Below are 5,595 nucleotides of genomic sequence, written 5' to 3'. Positions count from 1 at the left end.
TTGCACGGGAGCTCCGGGCGCGACGGGTCTCCACGCACGGCCCCGGGGAGGGTGCTCCGACCCGGGCCGGAGGCAGATTCGCCCCCTGCCCCCCGGCTGTCCGCCCGGAGCCGAGACGGTCCTAAAACGGGCCATGGGGGTGATGTAGAAGGGTAACGCTCACACAACCAGAACTCACACAAACCGATCTGCTATCCCAGGCAGGGTGCGGGTCTCCTGGGCACGAATAAAGCCCGATGCCCCGTGGGTGATGTTGGCCCTGGCCACTCAAGGCACCACTCACCCAAGCCAGAGAGGGTGCACTCTGGCTGGGGAAGCAGATTCAATCTCTGCTGTGGTGGAGCTCTGAAAAACACGAAAACCTCCAGGGAAAAGACGGCCCGGTTTCTCTGAAAAGTGCATCCCAGGCAGGGTGCGGGTCTCCTGGGCACGAATAAAGCCCGATGCCCCGTGGGTGATGTTGGCCCTGGCCACTCAAGGCACTCACCCAAGCCAGAGAGGGTGCACTCTGGCTGGGGAAGCAGATTCAATCTCTGCTGTGGTGGAGCTCTGGAAAAACGCGAAACCTCCAGGAAAAGACGGCCCGGTTTCTCTGAAAAGTGCATCCCAGGCAGGGTGCGGGTCTCCTGGGCACGAATAAAGCCCGATGCCCCGTGGGTGATGTTGGCCCTGGCCACTCAAGGCACCACTCACCCAAGCCAGAGAGGGTGCACTCTGGCTGGGGAAGCAGATTCAATCTCTGCTGTGGTGGAGCTCTGAAAAACACGAAAACCTCCAGGGAAAAGACGGCCCGGTTTCTCTGAAAAGTGCATCCCAGGCAGGGTGCGGGTCTCCTGGGCACGAATAAAGCCCGATGCCCCGTGGGTGATGTTGGCCCTGGCCACTCAAGGCACTCACCCAAGCCAGAGAGGGTGCACTCTGGCTGGGGAAGCAGATTCAATCTCTGCTGTGGTGGAGCTCTGGAAAAACGCGAAACCTCCAGGAAAAGACGGCCCGGTTTCTCTGAAAAGTGCATCCCAGGCAGGGTGCGGGTCTCCTGGGCACGAATAAAGCCCGATGCCCCGTGGGTGATGTTGGCCCTGGCCACTCAAGGCACTCACCCAAGCCAGAGAGGGTGCACTCTGGCTGGGGAAGCAGATTCAATCTCTGCTGTGGTGGAGCTCTGGAAAAACGCGAAACCTCCAGGAAAAGACGGCCCGGTTTCTCTGAAAAGTGCATCCCAGGCAGGGTGCGGGTCTCCTGGGCACGAATAAAGCCCGATGCCCCGTGGGTGATGTTGGCCCTGGCCACTCAAGGCACCACTCACCCAAGCCAGAGAGGGTGCACTCTGGCTGGGGAAGCAGATTCAATCTCTGCTGTGGTGGAGCTCTGGAAAAACGCGAAAACCTCCAGGGAAAAGACGGCCCGGTTTCTCTGAAAAGTGCATCCCAGGCAGGGTGCGGGTCTCATGGGCACGAATAAAGCCCGATGCCCGTGGGTGATGTTGGCCCTGGCCACTCAAGGCACCACTCACCCAAGCCAGAGAGGGTGCACTCTGGCTGGGGAAGCAGATTCAATCTCTGCTGTGGTGGAGCTCTGAAAAACACGAAAACCTCCAGGGAAAAGACGGCCCGGTTTCTCTGAAAAGTGCATCCCAGGCAGGGTGCGGGTCTCATGGGCACGAATAAAGCCCGATGCCCACCTTGAAACGGAGCCTGGGCTCGACTCTGAAGTCCAGATCTCGAAAAACGACAGAGTCCAAAAAAGGTGCGGTGGCTCCAAACCTCCATGCCCTCAGACCTCCCTGGCCAGCCCAGGGAGGGTGGCCCGTCCTGGGCCAGACTCAGATTTCCCCCGCCACCCCTGGAGCTCCGCCTGGAGCGAAGACGGTCCTAAAACGGACCCTGGGGCTCTTGTAGAGGATGAGGGAGAGAGGGGCCTTCAGAGAGCCCCTGGCCGGCTTGACTCTGGAGTCGAATTTGAAAAATAGACAGAGTCCATAAACGTGCTGTCTGTTCGGACCTCCAGGGCACTCAAGGCACTCACCCAAGCCAGAGAGGGTGCACTCTGGCTGGGGAAGAGGATTCAATCTCTGCTGTGGTGGAGCTCTGAAAAACACGAAAACCTCCGGGAAAAGGCGGCCCGGTTTCTCTGAAAAGTGCATCCCAGGCAGGGTGCGGGTCTCCTGGGCAAGAACGAAGCCCAATGCCCACCTTGAAACGGAGCCTGGGCTCGACTCTGAAGCCCAGATCTCGAAAAACGACAAAGTACAAAAAATGTGGGGTGGCTCCAAACCTCCATGCCCTCAGACCTCCCTGGCCAGCCCAGGGAGGGTGGCCCGTCCTGGGCCAGATTCAGATTCGCCCGCCACCCCTGGAGCTCCACCTGGAGCGAAGACGGTCCTAAAACGGGCCTTCGGGGATGTATGAGAGAGGGGAAGCGTGGTGGTGGCAAACACAGAGGACCCCTACCAGCGATCAGACCGTCGTGAGTCCCACTCAGAGTCACTCTGGGTGGGCATGTAAAAAATCCAGATTACGCCGCGCTGGAGCTCTGGAAGTTACGAGACCTCCAGGAAAAGACAGGCTGGTTTTCTGAAAAGTGCACCCCAGGCAGGGTGCATCTTTTCCTGGGCACGAGCCCAGCGCACATGGTGTGGTGGTCCGGCTCTGGTGCCAAAGTTTGGGGGAAAAAAATAGACAAAGTCCAATAACGTGGTGTGGTTCCAAAGCTCCATGCCCTCAGACCTCCCTGGCCAGCCCAGGGAGGGTGGCCCGTCCTGGGCCAGATTCAGATTTGCCCGCCACCCCTGGAGCTCCACCTGGAGCGAAGACGGTCCTAAAACGGGCCTTCGGGGATGTATGAGAGAGGGGAAGCGTGGTGGTGGCAAACACAGAGGACCCCTACCAGCGATCAGACCGTCGTGAGTCCCACTCAGACTCACTCTGGGTGGGCATATAAAATCCAGACTACGCCCCGTCGGAGCTCTGGAAGTACGAGACCTCCAGGAAAAGACAGGCTGGTTTTATGTAAAGTGCACCCCAGGTAGGGTGCATCTTTCCTGGGCACGAGCCCAGCGCACATGGCGGGGGGTCCGGCTCTGAGAAAAATCGACTAAGTCCAATGACGTGGTGTGGTTCCAAAGCTCCATGCCCTCAGACCTCCCTGGCCAGCCCAGGGAGGGTGGCCCGTCCTGGGCCAGAGTCAGATTCGCCCGACACCCCCTGGAGCTCCACCTGGAGGGAAGACGGTCCTAAAACGGGCCTTCGGGGATGTATGAGAGAGGGGAAGCGTGGTGGTGGCAAACACAGAGGACCCCTACCAGCGATCAGACCGTCGTGAGTCCCACTCAGACTCACTCTGGGTGGGCATATAAAATCCAGACTACGCCCCGTCGGAGCTCTGGAAGTACGAGACCTCCAGGAAAAGACAGGCTGGTTTTATGTAAAGTGCACCCCAGGTAGGGTGCATCTTTCCTGGGCACGAGCCCAGCGCACATGGCGGGGGGGTCCGGCTCTGAGAAAAATCGACTAAGTCCAATGACGTGGTGTGGTTCCAAAGCTCCATGCCCTCAGACCTCCCTGGCCAGCCCAGGGAGGGTGGCCCGTCCTGGGCCAGAGTCAGATTCGCCCGACACCCCCTGGAGCTCCACCTGGAGGGGAGACGGTCCTAAAACGGGCCTTCGGGGCTGTATGGAAGAGGGCAAGTGTGGTGGTGCAAAACACGGAGCACCCCCCCTACCATTGATCAGACCGTCGTGAGTCCCACTCAGACTCGCTCCGGGTGGGCATATAAGATCCAGACTACGCCCCGTCGGAGCTCTGGAAGTACGAGACCTCCAGGAAAAGACAGGCTGGTTTTATGGAAAAAGTGAAACCCCAGGCAGGGTGCATCTTTCCTGGGCACGAGCCCAGCGCACATGGTGTGGTCCGGCTCTGGTGCCAAAGCTTGGGGAAAAAAAATAGACTAAGTCCACTGACGTGGTGTGGTTCCAAAGCTCCATGCCCTCAGACCTCCCTGGCCAGCCCAGGGAGGGTGGCCCGTCCTGGGCCAGAGTCAGATTCACCCGACACCCCCTGGAGCTCCACCTGGAGGGAAGACGGTCCTAAAACGGGCCTTCGGGGCTGTATGGAAGAGGGCAAGTGTGGTGGTGCGAAACACAGAGCACCCCCTACCATTGATCAGACCGTCGTGAGTCCCACTCAGACTCGCTCTGGGTGGGCATATAAAATCCAGATTACGCCCCCGTCGGAGCTCTGGAAGTACGAGACCTCCAGAAAAAGACAGGCTGGTTTTATGGAAAAAGTGCACCCCAGGCATATGCTTGTCGAACGGTCGGTCTGGGTAAACGGCGAGTGTCCGTGCTGTTGCGTACGAACGAGATTCCCAATGCTAACGAACCTCCCCCGGCTGGCGACCGGGGAGAGCGCCTCGTGTTCGGGCACGAGCGAATACGTCTGCCTGGCGGAGCCCCCGTCGGTGCCGAGGTGGTCCTAAGACGGGCCTTCGGGGTTTTGTCGAGGAAGGGGACGAGCGCCCCAATCGGACAAGGCGACGGGCTAAAAAACGGAGCTCGGTATCGGTTTCTGACATCCTGGGGGGGGGGGTGCGTCATCTGGGGTCGGCAGGCAGGCAGGCAGGCGGTCACCAGGGCGCTCTGGAGGAAAAGGCCCCCCTCCGGAAAAAAAGGACAGAGTCCGTAAACGTGAAGTCGAAAGAGTTCCCCAGGGCCGGCCCGTCTCCATGGCCGGTGACCTGGGTGGGTGCCTCGGACCCGGGGCGAGACGGTATCGGTGGGCGTGAACGGAGCACCCGTCGGTGCCGAGACGGTCCTAAAACGGGCCTTCGGGGTTTTGTCGAGGAAGGGGACGAGAGCCCCGCTCGGACAAGGTGACGGACCAAAAAAAGAGCGTTGCTCGGTATCGGTTTCCGACATCCTGGGGAGGATGCGTCGTCTGGGGTCGGCAGGCAGGCGGTAACCAGGGCGCTCTGGAGGAAAAGGCCCCCCTCCGGAAAAAAGGGACAGAGTCCCTAAACGTGAAGTCGAAAGAGTTTACCAGGACGGCCCGCCTCCCGGGCCGGTCACCCGGGAGGGCGCTTCGTGCCCGGGGCGAGACGGAATCGGTGGGCGCGACGGAGCTTCCGTCGGTGCCAAGACGGTCCTAAAACGGGCCTTCGGGGTTTTGTCGAGGAGGGGACAAACGCCCCCGCTCGGACAAGGTAACGGATCTCCGTGTGACGGGCGCCTCCGGGTTGCCCACCCCCGGGGCCCGAGAGGAGCGCACCCCCTCCTCCCGGGCCGTCGACGCGAGGGGTGTTTAGCCTGATCGATTGGAACTTCGGACGCGCCTGGGGACGGCCCCTGCCCGGTCGAGAGACCGCTATGGGCAGCTTGCTCCTCCCCGCTCTGCGCGTCGACTCTAGACGCGGCCTCCCTCCGGGGAAAGCAGGCCGCGTCGACCTCGGGAGACTCAGAAGACCCGTCTGAAACGAACGTCCGCCACGGCGGGCGGAGGACGCGGTCGCGTCGGTCGGATCGGACGGCGAGCGGATCGGGGGGCTCGACACATCCCCCCACCCTCCCAGTCTTCGAGCCGGCTCTTCGCACCCGCGCCT

This window comes from Pimephales promelas, chromosome 2, assembly GCF_988280905.1.
Source record: "Pimephales promelas chromosome 2, fPimPro1.hap1.1, whole genome shotgun sequence".
NCBI classification, from domain to species: domain Eukaryota; kingdom Metazoa; phylum Chordata; class Actinopteri; order Cypriniformes; family Leuciscidae; genus Pimephales; species Pimephales promelas.
Note: the sequence above shows the minus strand (reverse complement) of the source record.